Source organism: Mirounga angustirostris, unplaced genomic scaffold (assembly GCF_029215605.1).
Source record: "Mirounga angustirostris isolate CCGP_5_RB_7025 unplaced genomic scaffold, mMirAng1.0.hap1 SCAF_17, whole genome shotgun sequence".
NCBI lineage: Eukaryota > Metazoa > Chordata > Mammalia > Carnivora > Phocidae > Mirounga > Mirounga angustirostris.
Window position 1 is genome coordinate 3,883,736 of NW_026991725.1, and position 20,893 is coordinate 3,904,628.

At 38.9% G+C, this 20,893-nt stretch overlaps 1 protein-coding gene across 5 annotated transcripts in view; it reads left to right on the forward strand.

Annotated features, from left to right (window-relative positions):
• SSH2 (slingshot protein phosphatase 2) overlaps window positions 1-20,893 on the forward strand; it is a 244,327-nt gene that overhangs the window by 54,141 nt on the left and 169,293 nt on the right. The window lies entirely within an intron of this gene.

Genomic DNA, 20,893 nt, shown 5'->3' on the forward strand with positions numbered 1-20,893 from the left:
GGTATTTCAAGTGAAAGCTTTTTGGGTAAATTTGGCTCTTAAATGTGACTGAGATAGTGCCTATCATTTCATCTGTTTGGCGTCTCTCAGCCAAATACATAGTCTGTGAAAGCAAATCAGTGTATATGTAAGTAGTATGGTGTATATGTATGCATAATAATCTCCACTCAGGGCATATCTACAAAGTAGAGAAATGTTGTATCCTGGAACTTTAGAGTGAGTTCTCCCTCAATAAAGAATGATTGTTTTGTGGGTTTTTACATTTTTTAATTGTCAGTAGTTTCCCTTTCCCCATAGCAACTGCTTGGTATTGGTGCTGCCACTGGACCTTTATTCCCCACGTACATAGACCTAACACATCCTGACTATTGATAATGTTAAGCTAAATAGTGTTGTAATTACTGGGTCATTTCAAATGTGGAACTATCTAACTATATTTCATGAGACGTTATAAATTTTGTTTATCTTACCTGATCCCCAACATAATTGCTTAATTATTGCAAATTACCCATGCAATCAGGCTGAAGCTAGAGGACTTAAATTGACTTTTATTTTATTTTTTTTAAGATTTATTTATTTGAGAGAGAGAGAGCAAGAGAGAGCATGAGGGGGGCAGACAGAGGGAGAGGGAGAAGCAGGCTCCCTGCTGAGCAGGGAGCCTGATGCGGGGCTCCATCCCAGGACCCTGGGATCATGAGCTGAACTGAAGGTGGATGCTCAACTGACTGAGCCACCCAGGTGCTCTTAAATTGACTTTTAAAAATTTTAAGTATCTCTTCCAACAGGATAACTGCTTTGCTAGCCATGGCTAAAACTAGGTTCTACAAACCTTGATGATAAAATCTGGATTCGGTCTATTTTGGGATGTTAACTGTACATAGTAGGCACTCTATAAATATTGTTAAAGTTTCACCAATGGAAACTCTGACTCTCGAAGTGAGCTGTGCCTCTTAAGTATATCACCATAGTACTGCCAACTCATAAACTGTCTTCTTTACTTCACCTTTATTGCACAAAGAAAGTGATCACTATTTCAGGACCTCTTCAACTATTACATTGACTTATCTGGTTGCACTTCATTCAGCATTGATGATGAGTGTGGAATGGCAGGAAGTTAGTTATTGTGACTCACTCACTAATAGCTGGAGCTGTGCTCATTCCCTAATGCTTGAAAACATTAACTGAGGAATTCATGTGAACATTCATTTATTATCAACATTTTGCAGATGACAGACTGAGGGTGGAAAGGTTATATTCTTTGCACGGTGTTGTGTGATAAGCACGGGCAGCACTGACCTCAGATCTCAGCTGCCACCCATCAGTGATCTCATTATCAGCAGGCAGCATCATCATTGATGGAATATATACCAAGGCTCTTTATATACTTTCCTCAAGATTTATTTTGTTCAGTCTGCCCTGGCATCCTCTGGATTAAACTGGCTTATGTTTTGGCTGATTTTGTCTTAAAGAGACCAGTGCTTGGCAATCTATATGAAGAATATTTTTATGAAGTTGTACACATGTGGGGAAAAGATGACCCTAGTTTTAATGGTTCTCTGAGATATAATTAGTTGGGTATATGTATTTGCAGATAATTCTGGATTGCTTTATTTTATTGCCAGGGCTTTCATTTAAGTCAGGTTTGTTGTCTTTTCCTCTTCATAAGGCAAAAGTGGTTACATGTACTGGCTAGCTTTTTTTTTTTTTAATTTTTTATTGTTATGTTAATCACCATACATTACATCATTAGTTTTAGATGTAGTGTTCCATGATTCATTGTTTGTGCATAACACCCAGTGCTCCATGCAGAACGTGCCCTCTTTAATACCCATCACCAGGCTAACCCATCCCCCCACCTCCCTCCCCTCTAGAACCCTCAGTTTGTTTCTCAGAGTCCATCGTCTCTCATGGTTTGTCTCCCCCTCCGATTTCCCCCTCTTCATTCTTGCCCTCCTGCTATCTTCTTTTTTTTTTTTTTCTTAACATATATTGCATTATTTGTTTCAGAGGTACAGATCTGAGATTCAACAGTCTTGCACAATTCACAGTGTACTGGCTAGCTTTTAAAAAGTATTGAATTCTCCTGTTTTGTTTGCTTAGAGAGTACTTCCCATACTTTTTTTTTTTTCCCCCTTTCCTCAGCATCCCGTCCCTCACGTTAAAGGAGATTGAAGAGCTCCTTCCCTAGTATGAAGGCTTAAACTTGAAAACAAAATTGTTTGGAGAGTAAACTGATTGAAATCCCCAGTTTGAATTTTCTTTAAAGGAAATGGTATGGGATCTTGATAACTATTTGAAATAGAAGTTAACTGTTGTAAAGAAGAGTAGGAGATAAAGTCAATCACTGAAGAGCTTTCTCTTCAATCTCAGGATAACAGAATTATGACTTTGGTTGGCTGTATTCATTAATTCACTTACGCATACATGCATTCATTCATTCATTCTCCAAGCATTGATTGACTATCATGTACTAATTGCTGGGCCCAGGGCTATGGAGGTTAGGCATAAAGTATAGAATCCACCCTAACAGCAAACTTTTAGCTATAGGGTGAATGAGATCTGAAGCTCTAACATAAAACATGGTGACTGTAGTCAATAACATTGCATTTTATAATTGATATTGCTAAAAAAGCAGAACTTAAATGTTCTCACACACAAAGAAGATAAATGTGTGAAGTGATGAATATATTAACTAACCAAATGAGGGGAATCTTTTCACAATTTATATGTATCTCAAATCACTATGATGTACACTCTAAAACCTTACAATTTCATTTGTCAATTATACCTCAATAAAGCTGAATTTTTTTTTAAATCTACCCTTAGGAGAATTGTATACTCTATACTTCAACAAGTTAATTTTATGGATATTCATGGAAAACCATGAAAAGGAGAGGAGAAAATCATTCATATGCAGTACATGGGGAGAAGAAAAGAAATATGTGGATGAGTGGAAAGAAATTTGGCTAGAGGCAAAGAAGGGGTAGCTCTCTCTGGAAGAGGGCTGACTGCCTTAGATCTCCTGGGGCTTTCTTGGAAGAGAGGGGAGGAGTGTAGAAAGGCTTCTGTCTCTTCTCTGGTCCTATTCAGCTTCTACTGAATAGAAGCAGCTTCTTGTTCCCTTTGCTGTGCACAGGGTTGTTGGATGCCTCCATAATGGGAAAAGGGACTGTCTGCCCCGGAGCAGGGTTGATAATGTGACTAGCAAAGGTCACAGAGGAAGAAGACACTGGCTCCAGCTGCAGGAGTTTCACTTCAGCTTCAGATAAGAAAGAAGGTAGGCAGTGACTAAAGTAGGTTGGGGTAACTGGGGGCTGCAGCTCCACTGAGACTCCTGAGAGTCCTCTCCACTCTCCATCCTCATACCTGCTGCTGTCCTGCCTTAAAGGAGAAAAAGCTCTGTGTGAGTTGGAATTCCAATTATCATGTTTGTGGGGGTTCAACTAGAAACAAGTACATTCATTACTGTTGCAGGGTTATATCTTCCCCAGCCTGGAGGTCAGGAAAATGCTTGTTACATCAGTTTATTTCCTCAAAATACAGCAGTTTCTTTCTCTCCTTTCCCTGCTTGTCTGACCCCACTCTCACCCTACCAAACAGGAGGGACACACGTAGGTGGTCATACTATTTTTGTGGTCTATTTCATTCTTTTGCTTGGATATTAAATCCTTGTCAGGAATGCATTTTCCTTCCATGCAATCAAAACAGCATTTTGTTTGATTAGCCCAGTGAAAGGAAGGAGTGTTAGCCTTTTGTTATTAAAGAAAGAAAAAAAGAAAAGGCCATCCTCGAATCCAATATGGAGAAGGCAGACAAAAAGAAAGGAAAATCTAAAATAAGAATTATTTGGTTTAGCATACTTTACATTTTTATTTTGTAATTAACTTCAGTTAGCCAACATATAGTACATCATTAGTTGTTGATGTAATGTTCAGTGATTCATTAGTTGCATATAACACCCAGTGCTCTTTATATTTTTAAACTGTAGATTTGTATTCTTTTCTAGGGCAGGACAGCTGTCTCAGAACATAGCAGTATCCTTCTAGATAGCAACTTCTGTGGAAGTTTTCACGTGTAGACATTTTGTAGAGTGGGAGAATGGCTTTGGAGAGAGAATATTTAACCTCACTAAGTTTAAGATAAAGGATTTAAGAATTGTAAAAAGTTATTAATGTTAAGATAAGCAAGCCCTAATTCAAGGCCTGCTATTGAGTAGCCAGCCTATGGATTGAAAATAGAAGGGTCTTTAATCTTTAGAATCCTTCTGAAGCATCTTGTTTTTCTTGTATATTTTAAGTCTTGGAATGTGGTATATGGGATGATCAAAACAATGAATGATTTATTAGCTCAGAAAGTAAAACTATATTTAAAAGGGGAAAACTGCTATGGTCACTATATCTACTTCTGTAAGACTCTAGAGATTGTGAGCAGAACACACACTGTATGTTGTGGATAAACCTACAGATACAATGATAACCAAAGTAGTTGGATGGAAGGTGGTGATGGTGTGTAGGCCTACAGTATGTACATCTGGTCATTTCTGATGATTTGTATTTACCTTCATTCAGCTCTTAGTACTGTATTTTTTCCTTTTTTCAGGCTAATTTGCAGAGATAGCATTTCACTGGACAACATACACAAATATAAAAAGGAAAAAAGTGAAAATTTGTTGCTAAGGAGATGTGAGTTTTATTATGACTTCCAAATGACCAGTTAGCCACCAGCAAACAGCTGTCCCACCAGAGTTGAGGGTTATTTGAATTGTTTCTGCATCACCTCTGCTGCATAGTAGAGCAATTACTGATTAGGGCACCTGGTCAGAGAATGGGATAAAAGTGTTGCCGGTAGCAAAAAACATAGTTTCACCATGAATGGTATTCCTATCTTTCCCTTTGGAGGGAGTCTGATCTAAACAAATAAATTTTGTTTTTGTTTTTGTTTTTGCAAATGAAACTGCAAGTAAAATTTAAAACAGATTAGATATAGATATATAGATTAAAGATATTTCAGAGCTGACCAAAAGAAGGTAAATACTGCATTGACGTATAAAATATTTCTATTTTACATGAACTAGGTTTAAAATGAATGAAAAAGTACAAACACAAAATGTAGAAATTACAAAGGACAACATATCAATTTATCATGAAACAGGTTGCAAGTATAGAATATAAAACTATAATGAAATATTTTCCAAAGGTGACCCACCCACAAAACAATTACATTAAAATAATGTACACATTTAAACAGATATCCCACTACCACCACACATGAATAGCATAATAATCATTAAAAAAAAAAAACAACTCACTGCTTTCTCTGAAAAGGAGAGTCACACCATGAGCAGAAGGAATTCGAACAAGAATTCACAAAAGATTATCACTGCTATGAGTAAATAAACGACTTGGAATGACCATTGTGGTCACCATTGTGGTTGCCATTACTGAAGAAATAACACAGAAGATCTACCGCCTGTGATGTCAAACTTATTTTTCTTTGTTCCAGAATAAGATATAATCAGAAAGCATTGTTCAACTATTTTATCTTAGAGTAACAAATGAGAAATAATTTTCAACTTTTCTTTTTAAAAATCTTACCCTCTTGAGTGACTTATCTGAGGGAAAATGAGATTCTTAGTAATCTTGGGTATATAAAGGCTATTTTAAGGATTACCTCTCATGAGGGGCGGGGGGTGGGAGGATAGGTTAGCCTGGTGATGGGTATTAAAGAGGGCACGTTCTGCATGGAGCACTGGGTGTTATACACAAACAATCATGGAACACTACATCAAAAACTAATGATGTAATGTATGGTGATTAACATAACAATAAAAATTAAAAAAAAAAAGAATTACCCCTCATTCTGCATGGAGCACTGGGTGTTATATGCAAATAATGAATCATGGAACACTACATAAAAAACTAATGATGTAATGTATGGTGATTAACATAACATAATATTAAAAATAAATAAATAAAAAATTGTAAGGACAAAAAGAAAAAAGAATTACCCTTATCATTTAACTCAGTAGTTCTCATTGCGTCTGCACATTAGAATCACCTGGTGACCTTTTAAAATAATTTAATAAGAGTCTCACCCCAGTCCAGTTAAATCAGGATCTCTGTGAGTGGGACCCAGGTATAGGTATTTTTTAAGTGGTCCCAGGATTATTCTCATGTGAATGAGGGATTAAGAACGATGTGTTTTTTTTTTTAAAGATTTTATTTATTTATTTGACAAAGAGAGAGACAGCTAGAGAGGGAACACAAGCAGGGGGAGTGGGAGAGGGAGAAACAGGCTTCCTGCTGAGCAGGGAGCCCGATGTAGGGCTCGATCCCAGGACCCTGGGATCATGACCTGAGCCGAAGGCAGGCGCTTAACAACTGAGCCACCCAGGCGCCCCAAGAATGATGTTTTAACTCTCTACTAATTTTTGCATCTCCTGAATCAGAGCTCCAGTCTGCAACGTCTGTAACATCTGTTTCCTTGAAGAATGGACAAAATAAGACATTGACTAGAATCCTAAGAGTTGACTTTGCATTTGATAACTCAGTTACAATGCATTTAACTTTTATTCAGTGAAATTCCTTGGCTAGGCTTCTGTTAAAAAAGGAACAAGATACTGAAATTTGGTGATCCAAATCCTCAATGAACCTGTGTCAATTAAGGGCCAGGTTTTCCATGAAGTTATGAAGACTTATTCTTCCTGTGTCAATACCGCTAGGAGCTAGCATAAAGACAAAATATTAAAGACCGCTTTTAGACTTCGTATATAATACTTTTTTTGAAATAAAATATACATACAGAGAAGTGCACTTATCTTGCACTTTTATGTATATCTTGATGAATTTTCATACACATCAAGAAACTGTGTAACCATACCTAGATCAAGAAATGGAGTATTACCCCTCCCCTCCACCAATTCCCCCTTCTGCTAACACCCCCCCCTTTCTCCCTTTTAGTCACTATTCACCTTCCCAACCATCATCACCCTCAACCCCCAAGATAACCACTATCGTGAATTCTTGACCATATGATTTTGATGTGAGCATGAGGCTATGTTCTTTAGATGACCCTCTTTGGCCCCCAGACCAGGGCTCAGCATCATGTAATAAAGAGCTCAGGCACAAGGTTCAGACAACCTGGGTCACAGTCCCAGCTCCACCACTTACTGGCTTTGTGACTTCACTTCTCTAAGCCTCACTTTCCCGTCTATAAAATGGGGATAATAATAATACCTGTCTCAGAGAGTTGTTAGAATTAAATAAGATGACTATATAAGGTACTTAGAAGGCCCAGCACATTTTCTGTGCTACGTAGAGAGCAGGGGCAAATGTAGGATTCCCTGGTCTCACCATCTCTTCCGTAGAGTATCTTTGGGCTCAATTGAAGTTTATGGTCTAGCTCTGTAGGGGAGGAGGAGGAAGAAATGGACATCTTGACCATCTTTCCTTTTCTTCACCATCCTTTATTTGCCTTGTGGCGTGAGTAACTTGTGGCCACTTCTAAAATATATTATTTAGGGGCGCCTGGATGGTGCACTTGGTTAAGCCTCTGACTCTTGGTTTCAGCTCAGGTCATGATCGCAGGGTCGTGAGATCGAGCCCTGCATTGGGCTCCATGCTCAGCACGGAATCTACTTAACTCTCTCTTCCCCTCCCTGCTGCACACGTGCTCTCACTCTCTCTCTCTCATAAATAAATAAATCTTTAAAAAATAAATAAAATATAGTATTTAAATTCATAAAATGATCACTGAAGGGCCAGAAATGTTCTCTCATACATCCTTGTATTCTCCATAGTGCCTAACATAGAAGTTGCACATATTTAATGCCTTGGGTAATGGAATCTAAAAATGATGCTTCAGGCACACCATGCTTACCCTGTGCTGGATTTATATTGGTTCGACTTCTGGTCCTTCTTTTGACCATAGACATGTTTTGGAGATATCTGGCACGTGGATACATAACGTAGCAGTGAAACAACTGCAGGCAGACCCCAAGAGGTTGGCCTAATTTATAAAATCAGCCAAATAAAAGCTCTGACTAGCTGAGTTATTCTGCTTTCATAATCTGAGGCGGGGCCTGTTCAGGTGTACTTGTCCCTTATTTTGGTTTAGGAAAGCAAGAAAATCAGAAGATGGCATGACTTGTAGGTTTTTTCATTAATAAAATTATACAGCCTTTTTTTAGATTGCAGTTTGGAAATAATTTACCCTTTGAAAGGTGAGCAAGGCAATCTATTTAGCACTTATTATTTGCCTGACATTCTGGGTGATTTTCATACAAGTTAGTGCTGAATCCAAGTCTTTGAGGTTAAGTGCTTTTAGTATTTCCCATTTAAAGCTGAGGAGACAGAGGCCTGCCTGAAGTGTGTGACCACACTGGTGGTGACAGCCAAGTCTGCCTGACACTCTGAGCTTCTATCCTTGTGCCGATTGCCTTTGCCCCTGAACGGAATATTGTTATTCTGGTGCTAGGAGGTCAGGGGCAAATAGAATAGTGGTTCTCAGCTCTGTTTTTTGCACCCGAATAATCTGTGGAGCTTTCTAAACAGAGAGAGACTCAAATCTCACCTTAGCAACTTTCTCATTCAGTGGGTCTTGGACATCTTTATTCTTTACAGAGGTCCATAGGTGGTACTTCATGCAGCCAAAGTTGAGAATCATGGTTCTTAGAAATTCTCTAGAGAGGAATTATAAGATTATAGATCTGGGGGCATCTGAAGACTGAATTTGGGATATTGTAAAGACGCACTCTCTCTTTTTTTTTTTTTAAGATTTTATTTATTTATTTGACAGAGAGAGAGATAGTGAGAGCAGGAACACAAGCAGGGGGAGTGGGAGAGGGAGGAGCAGGCTTCCCACTGAGCAGGGAGCCAGATGCGGGGCTCGATCCCAGGACCCTGGGATCATGACCCGAACCGAAGGCAGATGCTTAACTGACTGAGCCACCCAGGCACCCCTGTAAAGACACACTCTTGACAGAAGTTTAGGGAAAGAGGAGGTGGCTTAATAACAATCTAGTTCATGTTTCAAGAGGTAAGGTAGTACATATCACCGGAAATTGGATATATCACTGGAGTATTTTTTTTTAAGATTTTATTTATTTATTTGACACAGAGAGAGATATTGAGAGAGAGAGCACAAGCAGGGGGGGAGCGGCAGACAGGCAGAGGGAGAGGGAGAAGAAGGCTCCCCCACCAAGCAAGGAGCCCAATGTGGGGCTCGATCCCAGGACCCTGGGACCATGACCCGAGCTGAAGGCAGACTCTTAACGACTGAGCCACCCTCGTGCCCCTATTTATTTTTTTTTTAAAAGATTTTATTTATTTATTAGAGAGAGACACAGTGAGAGAATGAACACAAGCAGGGGGAGTGGGAGAGGGAGAAGCAGGCTTCCCGTCGAGCAGGGAGCCCGATGTGGGGCTCGATCCCAGGAGCCTGGGATCATGACCTGAGCCGAAGGAAGACGCTTAACGACTGAGCCACCCACATGCCCCTCACTGGAGTATTTTATGCCGGATTAATTCTTCATTCTTTCTGGGAATTTCTAGAGTGCTGCCACTGTTGTATTCAAACACAGTCCTTCTCAACCCTAATTTGCTTCCCCAAATACCTTTTTACTCAGTGGTTGGGGTGAAGTCGTAGTGAACTTGCAATTTCAGACTATTAGGCAAGAACTGCTAACCCTGGAGAGAGCAGTTGATGGCCCTGATGAAGACAAATGTCATGGGAGAGTTGTAAATTTAACAAATTGTTAATCTTAATGGATCCTATCTTCTGAGTTCCTCCTAATGCCTTTTGTTTATTTTTTGTAATTTTACAGTGTACTTTGGCAGCAGAGAAGGGTTAGTAACTTTTCCTTTCACTTTACAGTTAGGAAAATTAAGCTATAAAGGCCATGACTTGCTGAGAACTATAACTAAAATAATGGCTAACATTTGTTGAACTCTAACCATGTTCCTGGTTCTGTAGTAAATGTTTTTACATGTATTATCTCATATTACATCTCTGATGTGAATAATGTTTTAGGGATAATGAAACTGAGCTCATTTATTCTACAGTTATTTGAGTCTACTCTGTGGTGGGTATGATGCTAGGCAATGAGTATCCAGTGGTGAACAAATCAAACCCCATCCTTAATGGAACTTACAGGGGAACACACATAATAAAAAAAAAAATAAGTATTCCATTATAAAATGTGATAGTGCAATGAAAAATACCAATGGAGAAATAATAATAATAACAAGGCACAATAGCCATTTAGATAAAGGATGGTCAAGAAGGGCCTCTCTAACATGTTGATATTTTAGTTCAGAATAATTCAGGGATATGCTTAGTGTCACACATCTAGTAAGTGGTGAAGTTCAAGTCTGATTTCCAAGGCTCTGCTCACCAAGCTATACTGCCTGTCAGACATGTGCTTGGAATCTGCCCCAGGCTTGTGACTCTCCTGTCCGGTCTGACAAGCATTCCCATCATGACACTGTACCAAATTTCCAGGAGCATCATAAAATTTATGATTATGAACTTATAATATTCTTTTCTCCTAAAATGCTTCTTTAAAGAGACCTCTAGGAGGCAGCAAGGAGAAGGGACAGCAAAAAGTATTGCAAGCAGTATATGAATTTTCAGCAAATGAGAGAGAGAGCCCCAAAGAATCTGGGAATCTCTGCTATAGCTGTACTAGGTACATTTACATGAGGAAGTGCTCTCTTGGCATGCATGGGCTGGGACTGCATTTTCCACTTTGGATCAACATCTTATTTCCTGGCCTTACATGAACTTAAAGAACTTGAAGGACTGATCCGGGAGCCAGGCAGAAGACATCTAAAGGAAGAAGTTGACTGAGAAATGTTACATGGTGGCTAGAACCTCAAGATACTTGGAAAGAATGTTGGAAGGAAGGGACATTGCTCTTGGGAAGGGAAAGAACGAAGTGAATGGTGAAGTACAGCCTTGAATTTAAATGCTGCTGTCTTCTTTTGACTCTACTGCAATGCTTAATTTGCCAAGTTACTTTCTCAGGATTTTCCAGGAGAGTCCTCTGAATTCCCTCTTTGCTCCAGAAGAATTTGTTCACTTTTTTTCCTCCCAGGAAATAACAGCAATTCTTAGGCTGGTCAGATTCTGTAGAAGTGTGAGGCAAGGTTTTAAACTGTGGATTATAAGCCTAACTGTAGATTTGAATAATGCTAGTATAAATATATATTTGGAAAAGATCTGTGCATGATATTCATGTGTACATCTTAACTTGATAATTATATTGGTGAAGATTATAAATCCTGGCAATCTGACAGTTCAGTCAAAAGTTATAATAATGTCAAACTCTTTGACATGGAAATCTAATTCTTGAAAACTTCTTCTAAAAAAATGTAAAAAGTATAGTACTAAAATTTTAGTGAATATGTCTAATAATAGGAGAAAGGGAATGGTTAGGTAAACTATGGTAATATTAACTCTGAAGCCGTTAGACACAAAACCCAGAGACCATAAAAGAAAACATTGATAAAATGGGGCACCTGGGTGGCTCAGTCGTTAGGCGTCTGCCTTCAGCTCCGGTCATGATCCCAGGGACCTGGGATTGAGCCCCACATCGGGCTCCCTGCTTGGCGGTAGGTCTGCTTCTCCCTCTCCCACTCCCCCTTCTTGTGTTCCCTCTCTTGCTGTCTTTCTCTCTCTGTCAAATAAATAAATAAAATCTTAAAAAGAATTGATAAATTCAAATACATGAAGCCAAAAATTCTACTTTAAAAGATCCTATAAACAAAGTCACAAGACAACACGTTGGAAAAAGATTTTCAACACATATGATAAAGAGCCAGTTTCTATAATACATAATGTGTTATGCAGTTTTTTTAAAGATCAGAAACCTAACAGAACAATGTGCAAAAGAAATTAACAGACTTTCACAGCAAGCTATAGAAGTGGCTCTTCACCATATGAAAAAACATTCAATAATCCTCACAACCAATACCATTATTTACCTGTCAGATTGGCAAAGATCAAAAAAATGTGATATTGTGTTGTGTTGGCAGAGACAGAAGGGAAGCAGCAATGCTATATATTGTTGGTGGACTGTAAATTAGAATGACCTCCATGGAGGACATTTTGGAAATATCTATCAAAATTCTCTATGTCCATAGCATTTGCGCTAGAAATTTATCCTCCAGAAATTTTCCTATATATGTGAAATTTCATACATTCAAGCATATTTATAGCAAAGTTATTTATAATAGTAAAAAATTCAAAATATCCTAGATGTCCATCAAGGTGTTTCCATATGAGTTAATATGGAATTATCTCCTATTGTTAAAATACCAACAGGGTGCCTGGGTGGCTCAGTTGGTTAAGGAACCGGTTCTTGATTTCTGCTCAGGTCATGATCTCAGGGTCCTGGGATCAAGCCCTGAGTTGGGCTCCATGCTCAGTGGGGAGTCTGCTTAAGGATTCTCTCTCTCTTCCTTTCCCTTTGCCCCTCCCCTTACTCTCTTTCTCTCTCTCAAATATGTAAATAAATCTTCTAAAAAAAAAACAAAACCGGGTGCCTGGGTGGCTCAGATGGTTAAGCGTCTGCCTTTGGCTCAGGTCATGATCCCAGGGTCCTGGGATCGAGTCCCGCATCGGGCTCCCTGCTCCTTGGGAGCCTGCTTCTCCCTCTGCCTCTCTCTCTCTCTCTGTCTCTCATGAATAAATAAATAAAATCTTTAAAAAAAAAAAAAACCCAAGATGCAAAGCACTATGTGTATATCATTTGTATAAAAAAAATTAGAGGAAAAAGAATCTATTTAGATCTTTAAATATGCCTAGATTGTATCTTGTAATATATATAAAAATTAAAAAGATATATATATAATTAAAAAATATATATAAAAAATTAAAAATTGTCTTTAGGGAGAAGAACTTGTTGGCTCAGGGAACAGATGTGAGATGGGGACTTGTTTAATGTTTATCATATTGTCCTTTTTTGAATTGTGTACATGTGCATGTGTTACCTCCTTTTAAAAAATACTAAAATAATAAAAAGGGGTAGAACAGAATTTCATAGTTACCATTCATTCATTCCACAAATTTTTTTTTTTAAAGATTTTATTTATTTATTTGACAGAGAGAACCACAGTAAGAGAGGAAACACAAGCAGGGGGAGTGGGAGAGGGAGAAGCAGGCTTCCCATGTAGCAGGGAGCCCTATGCGGGGCTGGGGGCTGGGATCATGACCTGAGCCGAAGGCAGACGCCTAACGACTGAGCCACCCAGGCGCCCCTCACAAATATTATTTTAAAAGAAAGAAGACAATTCCTTGCCTTAAATGCCCACAGCCTAGAAAAAGAGACGTATCTAAATAAGATTATTGAAATATAGTGTAAGTGCAATAATGGAGTAGATGTGTGTACTAGGTACAATGTGGCTCAAGAAGAGAATAATCTTTTCCTTGCTTGATATGACAAGTTTAAAAATGAACAAAATTTGGGGTGCCTGGCTGGCTCAGTTGGTGGATCATGCAACTCTTGATCTCAGGGTTGTAAGTTCAAACCCCACGTTGGGTGTAGAGATTACTTAAAAATAAACCAATCTTTTAAAATAAAATAAAATAAAAATGAACAAAATTTACATGTATACTCTGACTGCAATTATGTAAAAACTATATAAATAAATAACAAAAAGAGGAATTAAAACACACAGAAGAAGCCTTAAATATAAGGAGTTTCATTCAAATGGTGAGACTGTGAAGGGCTTTTGGAATATCACAGTTGTCTTATTCATATTTTAAAGACAGTGGGTTTTTTAAATTTACTTTAGATTTTTAAAAATCAAGTAATCCAGTACCCAGCTAAGCCAGGGTCTCTAGAGTCTCTTACTTGTAGTCTTAAAGATGAGAGGATAGGAAATACTGTATTTGCCCTAAATTAATATATGGGAAAAAAAAAGACTCTTTATCATATGCACCTCTCTACCTTTCCCCTCCATTTAAGCCTGAATCTCTGCAGGCTACTGTGAAGAGCCTTGGAACTGATTAGTGTACAGGTTATATCTGTGGAAGTGCTCATTGATCTTCATGGGGGGCAGGGGTATCTTCTCAATTTTTGATATGTAACCTTTTTTTTGTATTTTGGGTTTTTTTTTTTTTTTTTCCTTCTCAAAGAGCTTCTTTAACACTAGCGGACCTTCACCGAGGCCACTTTTAGATGTCTTAAAAGTGAGCTACAGAGCAGCCAGGACTATACTAAGCAATTCTGGCCCTCAGAGTTTATGGCCCTTCCTGTTATGAGCTCTACATATAACAAGTAAATAGCAGTTAAAAGCCACTGGAACATAATCAAATATGATGTTGCTGTGTCGTAATAATTTAAATTCTACCATGTGAGCTAGGTCCAGGTCTTATGATCAGCTTCATCTCTCATTAAGTCATATTTTAAAGCACTACTGTCATTTCCTTCTCCATTTCCCCTGATCTGGTTCTATGGCTCGACCTTGAACTATTTAAACTGGCCTAATGTGGAGCAGCACTAGGCACATACCAAAAGTGGAGCAGAACTGACTATAGTCATACTTCCTTGCTTGACCCCTGTGCCTTAAGGGCATGACCTTAGTTTCAATTTCTTGTGTATATGGTTACCTTTCACTCATTATTCTTTCAGCCAACAAGTATGTACAGAGTACCTGCTATGTGCTAGACGCTGTGCTGGTTGAGAAGAGGAAAGTACACCATACTATGAGAATCTAGCAGGCTGGGACCTGACCTCCCTAAGGGTTAGTGGCCAAAAGAGGGCTTCCTTGGAGAACTAGTGTTTTGAATTGTGCTCTGAAAGATGAGTCAAAGTCAACTAGAGAGCTGGGTGGAGAGAGTGGGGAAGGAAATACTTACAGGTCAGGAAACCTATGGCGTATTCAAGGAACCAAAAGAAGGCCAGTAAAGTTTGAACATAGAAAATAAGGGAGGAAATAATGGGAGATGATGCTAGTGAGGTCAGCAAAGGCCAGCTGGTAAAGACTCTTGTAAGCTAAATTAAAGATCTTAGTCTTTATTCCCTGGACAGTAAGAAGCCATTGAGGAGTTCAGCTGGGGAGTGAACCAGTTAACATTTTAAAAAGATGTGCCTAGTTGTACTCTTGAGAATGTACAGAAAAACAAAGCCCCGGCTGTTTATGGCTTTTTGTTTTTCTGTGATTTGATTTGATTAACCCATTTGTTGGGGGATGGGGCTCTTAATAAGAAGAAAGTTGACAAAAAGTCAGTATGGTGTGGTGAAGAGTGTATGACCCTGGATAAGTTACTTTCCATCTCTAAGTCTCGATTTTCTCATCCGAGGAATGGAGATAATAAATAGTATACCTGCCTCGTGGGGTTATTGTGAAGATTAAATGAGACAATGTCTGCTAACACTTAGATTAAGACCTGGCATGTTGTAAACCTATAATAAATGTTAGCTGCTGTTATAATTTAACAGTCTCACAAAAGGTTCATCTGTTCCTCTGAGAACCACCCACTCTTGGTGGTCCTTGGAGGAGCTTTCCATCCAAAAGTCACATATGGACTTGCCCAGCTATCACCACTGGACTGTAGGAGTCTGGCCTAGTCAACGGGTAAGGAAACATCAAGCTTATGGTTTACTTTTACAAATGTCATTTGAAGATGATGGAGATGGAGGCTGAGGAATGGCTGTTCGCTTTAACCCTAGCTATGGTTTTGCTGTGAAGCTGGCTTTTCACAAATGCCAGTGATACCGTCTGACACAGGAAACTCAACAGAATGTGGTTCGTTGCTTGGAAACCTCTGTATTTCTCTGTTTCCCACAAGGCTGGTAACTAATGTGTGTAATCAGACTGCTGAGCAAAGCTTCAGGTTGATCAAGGTTAATTGCTGACACTATTTGAGATAGATGTTAATAATGTCTCCCCCAAAACTGCTTTTCCAAAATAGATTGTTCCTTGCTTGACCCCTGTGAAGCAAGGAACATTCAGTGAGATGTAATTCTAGGCCTGGAAACTGGGATCTTCCAATTTAATATTTTCTAAGAAATTTGTACACAGAAAACGTGTTTTCTCTTTCACTTTAAAGTTTGCCATATCACATGCTAATAGAAATTCTCACTGCCTGACTTTTGCTATCTTTAGCCTGTTCTCTAAAATTATACATTTCTGCCTATGATCCATTTTGTGGAACTAGGGAGAGTGGCTAAAGCATGTCATCTTTCATAAGAGTCCTGGGGAGTTTAGGGTAGATGGGAATCTTTTCTAAAAGTTTGCAGTGAATTCAGACCCTGCCCAGAAAGTCTTTGTTTTGTGTTTAAATTTATCTTCTAGCTTGAGAACGTCAGAGGGCAAGATTTTGAAGGGAGTTGTGTTGCCAAAAGAAAAAATTTAACATTTCTTACGTAGTCAGTGAGAGTTCACTGCAATCAAGTTTACTTACTGATTTTGTCAGAGACTTCCTGTGGTGAGATGGTTCACAGATGGTGAATAATTCCATTTTAAAAATGAAAGTGAGCTTTGTTTCTTGTTCCTTCTCTTGTCCAACATGATGGGTCCACCTGCATAGCTGTTTTTTCCTGTTGCTCTGTGCTCTAAGGAAAGACCCAAAAGCATCAGCTAAATTGTTCTGACAGTGGGAAGGGTGTTGAGTGAGAAAGGATTGGCCAAAAACAGGGCTTAACCAGCTATTGCAGGAAGATAAACAGAGGTTTTACTATATGTAACTACCTTCTTTAAATTATTAGCTATGCATTATGTAACATTACTTCTAAAACCTAAAGTAGCGTGGGCTGTGTTGATCTAGAAAAATGTTCATATACAGATGCTGTAACCATGTTGATTTTTTAAATGTTCTCTTTCATTCTGTTTTGGTTTTCATTGTTTTGTGTTTGTCCTGCTCAGCTCGGAGAAGATACACTTAGGAATGTACCAAGTTGCAATGTGTATTACCTGGAACTTCCTGGGAGCCGAGCATTTTATTTCTGTAGAAATTTGTTTACCCAAATTTTAGAAGAGTAACAATGAGAAAATCAAGTTTATTTTATTGCTGTTGACTATTAAAATAAGAAAAGGAACTTAATCCTTACACTTTTTTATCAACCACTTAGTATGTGCCACACACTGTTCTGGATGCTCTAGATACATCTGTGAACCAAACCAAAAAGCACTGCCCTGTAAAGCTTATAGTCTGATGCCTGACCATTTCGCCTTCTGCCTCTACCAAGAGAAATGCTGGGTTCAGATCCTAGTATGATCACGTTATCTGTGACCTTGGGAAGTCACTTCCCTTCTTTCACCCTCTTACTTGTAAGCCTAGTAATCATGTTGTCGTGTTATTCATTTGGGTATCTCAAAAAATCATCCATTACATTGGTTGTATAATAGGAAATTTCCTTGTTAATTGCTTGGATTTACATACACTCAGAGGAGCCTTATGCAAAATAACTTACAGAAATTTTGTCCCAGAATTTACCTGTATACGTTCCATGGTATGCTTTTGCAGTGGATCTGGCTTAACATCCGCAGTAATCTGTAGTATGAAAGCCAAGACCACATGAGTTTATGTTTATAGAATTTAATCTCACATATGTCATCACAGTTGAGGGGAATGATGAAGGAAATGAAATAACAGAGTTCTCTGGGTAGATAGCTGCTGCTTATTTGGTATGGTCTGCTTTCCTTTTGGGAGCTTGTCTGTTCTACCCTGTATGATTCTGGTGGTGCTGACAATCCCCTGACCCTGCTTCTCTACCACTAGGACAGCCATATGTCCGTAGACCCATGTCAGGCTGGTCAAGGTACCCATTTTCCCTAGATTCCATGGTGGCTTCAGAGTAGCATATGACCCAGTCAGGGCCAATCAGGCCCTGTGTGTTAAGAGATAGATACAGACGCTTGTGGTAAAAAGGGTAAAGTTCTTTTTTCTGGACTCTCTGATTAAGAGGATGATATATGTTTGGTGTGGTTGGTTGTCATCCTACTTACCACATGGAGACAGTCTGCCTAAGATTAAGAAGAAAGCAGAGTCCAAAGAGAGAGGGGAAGATAGAAACCTAATGGCATCATTGCACTTCTGAATCCCCCCTCCCTTAGATTTACCAGTTATGTGTACCACTACCTTACTACTATGTTTGTTTTTCTTAAGTCAGATTGCTTGTAACCAAAAGCATCTTGTATAATACAGTATCCTTACCTATTATTATGGTAGTCATTTGTGTTAGCTAATATTTCTGATTGTCCTTATCCCACCCAGATAATGATGGTAGTATACTTCCTTGGGAGTTGGGAATGGTCACGTGACTGCTTTGGCAAATGAAATTTGTGACTTTTGTCACTTCTAAGTGGAAGGCTTTGTCTTAAGAGCTGATGCATGATTCGTTTTATTCTGTTCTCCCTGCCATAGTGACCAGGCATGTCCTTGGTGAGTGAGGGTAACATGGAGTAAAATCTCCACTAATCTAAGATGGACATGTAGCATAAATGAGAAACTGTTACTATTTTAAGCCACTAAGACTTTGATACTATATGTTATTACAACCCATCTGATTTGATATTTGTGTGGAATACATGTTTCTATGTTAAAATTTTCTAAATTTTCAGGTAAAGAAGTATTTTGGTATAATATCTAAAAACACAAATGTCCACAGAATGAGATTATTAAAGTATTTAGTATACATAGTTATTCTAGTTCAGTATTAACCTACAGGCTAGAAGTAAACAGCGGTGTTTCCTGGTTTACCATAGAGGAATTAGATCTTCTTTTAGGGCTGTGACCTCTGACCAAATTATAGTTGCCTTGTTTCATATTATATGGCAGGACAAAGTCTATAATGACAGATGTTTAAAACTCAGACACTATGTAAGCACTCTGGCCTTGCCCATGACAACTTCTCTTACGTGGCCTGAACAGTGGGGTATCTCCCTTAACCAGGATTGGCTCTCTGAAAATAGAGAAACCAGACAGGTAGGAGGAAATGGTTTAAGGACAGATTGAACAAAAGCTTGATTTGCAGCCATGTAGGATCAGTATGCCATCAAGGAAGCTATAGTAGTTGCAAAGTGAGTGTGTAATCTAGGCAGCAATGAGCTGGGTGGACATGAACATCTTTGAGTCATGCCTTTTTGAGCCAATGCCATTTGTTCATGCCACATAAAACATGCCCCAGTCCTCGACTTTAAAGGCAGTTGTATAAAATTTTTTCACCAAAATATTGGGGAATATTTTACTGTAAGAAAAAATTACAAACACACACACACACATTTATTTATTTATTGTAATCTCAATATCTGTGTTGGACTCTCCAGCTTGTGTGAAGGACAACATATTCTCACAGGCAGAGCACATTGGGTTATTTTTCTACCTGTAAAATGGAAATAAATTTTTTCGCCATTCGGGATGTCTGGGTAACTCAATGGGTTAAGCGGCCGACTCTTGATTTCCGCTCAGGTCATGATCTCAGAGTTGTGAGATCAAGCCCTGTGTTGGGCTCCCCGCTAGGCATGGAGCCTGCTTAAGATTCTCTCTCTTCCTCTCCCTCTGCCCCCCCACTCCAAAATAATAATAATAATAATAATAATAATTTTTTCCTTTTCTTACCTCTCCTTGATCATGCAGATGGGAAAATGTGGTAAATAATGTATTTGTCAGGGGACACCTGGGTGGCTCAGTCAGTTAAGCGTCTGCCTTCTGCTCAGGTCATGATCCCGGGGTCCTGGGATCGAGTCCCATATCGGGCTCCTTGCTCAGGGGGGAGCCTGCTTCTCCCTCTGCCTGCCACTCCCCCTGCTTGTGCTCTTTCTCTCTCTGACAAATACATTTGTCAGGATTCTTGGTTGAGAGTAAATAGAAACTGGCTTAAGTAGGAAAATAAAGGTTATTTATTGTTGAAAATAAAATTATTTGTTGTTTCATTAACAGTCAGTCAGAGGGTGCCAAGCCTTTGCCAGTGGTTGGCTTAAACATGAGCATGTGACCCAGTTCAAAGCAGTGAGATGAGAGGGGAAGTTGGAGGAGGTGGGGGTACAGGAGGCTTCTGGGACAATTTTCCTTGTACTTAAGAGACACAGGGAAAGAGCTCTTTTCTTCAGCTGACTGTTGTTAGATATATATGTGATGGACCCTGAATGTGGCAGTCATCTTGGGACCATATTAGCCTGAGAGAAATGCTGACACAATCCGGATGGCAGAGCCAAAAGATGGGGAAAAACTGCAATGTTGTTAAAGTTCAGCTACAGAATTAAGGTGAAACTTTTCTTTATTATTTAAGCCATTTTGAGGTGGCTTTTTTAATTACTTGAGACTGAAAGACATCCTGAGTAATAAGTAGAGATATCATGAGTTCCTCAGAGAAGAAGCTCTTGGAGAGCTACATAGTTCCACTGGACCTAGTATATGCCTTGTACGTAGTTGAAGTCCAGTAAATATTTGTTAGAGGAATGTGGTTGTCTTTATTTGTATTTATAGTTAAAAGCACTAAAGAATAAAACACTTTTCTTCCTTCCTCTAACAATTCAGTACAAAAGCCATTAGATGAGACTAAGCATGATGGGTGTCTTCAGGCACCGAAGCTCAGTGTAAGTAGAATATTGGCGCCCGGAAGTGGATTGTTAGAACCTGAGTGGGTGAAGAGGAGTCTCTGTGGGAAGCAAGGATTGCATGTCCTAAGACAGGGGATGTTAGAGCCTGAGGAACATGAAGCAGACTTCTACCCAGAGGGACACTGGCCCAATGCAAGGTGTCAGATCCTGAGTGGGATGAGGAAGATATTTGCTTATACTGTTCTGGAAACTTTACTGTAATTTTGTGATCATATGTGCCCCCAGTGCACCTCTATATCATTTTTTAATGAAAATGTCATGAAGTTAACATTTCTAATGCCTTTTTAAAATATGAAACTATTGTTTTTTTAATATATCACATGAAA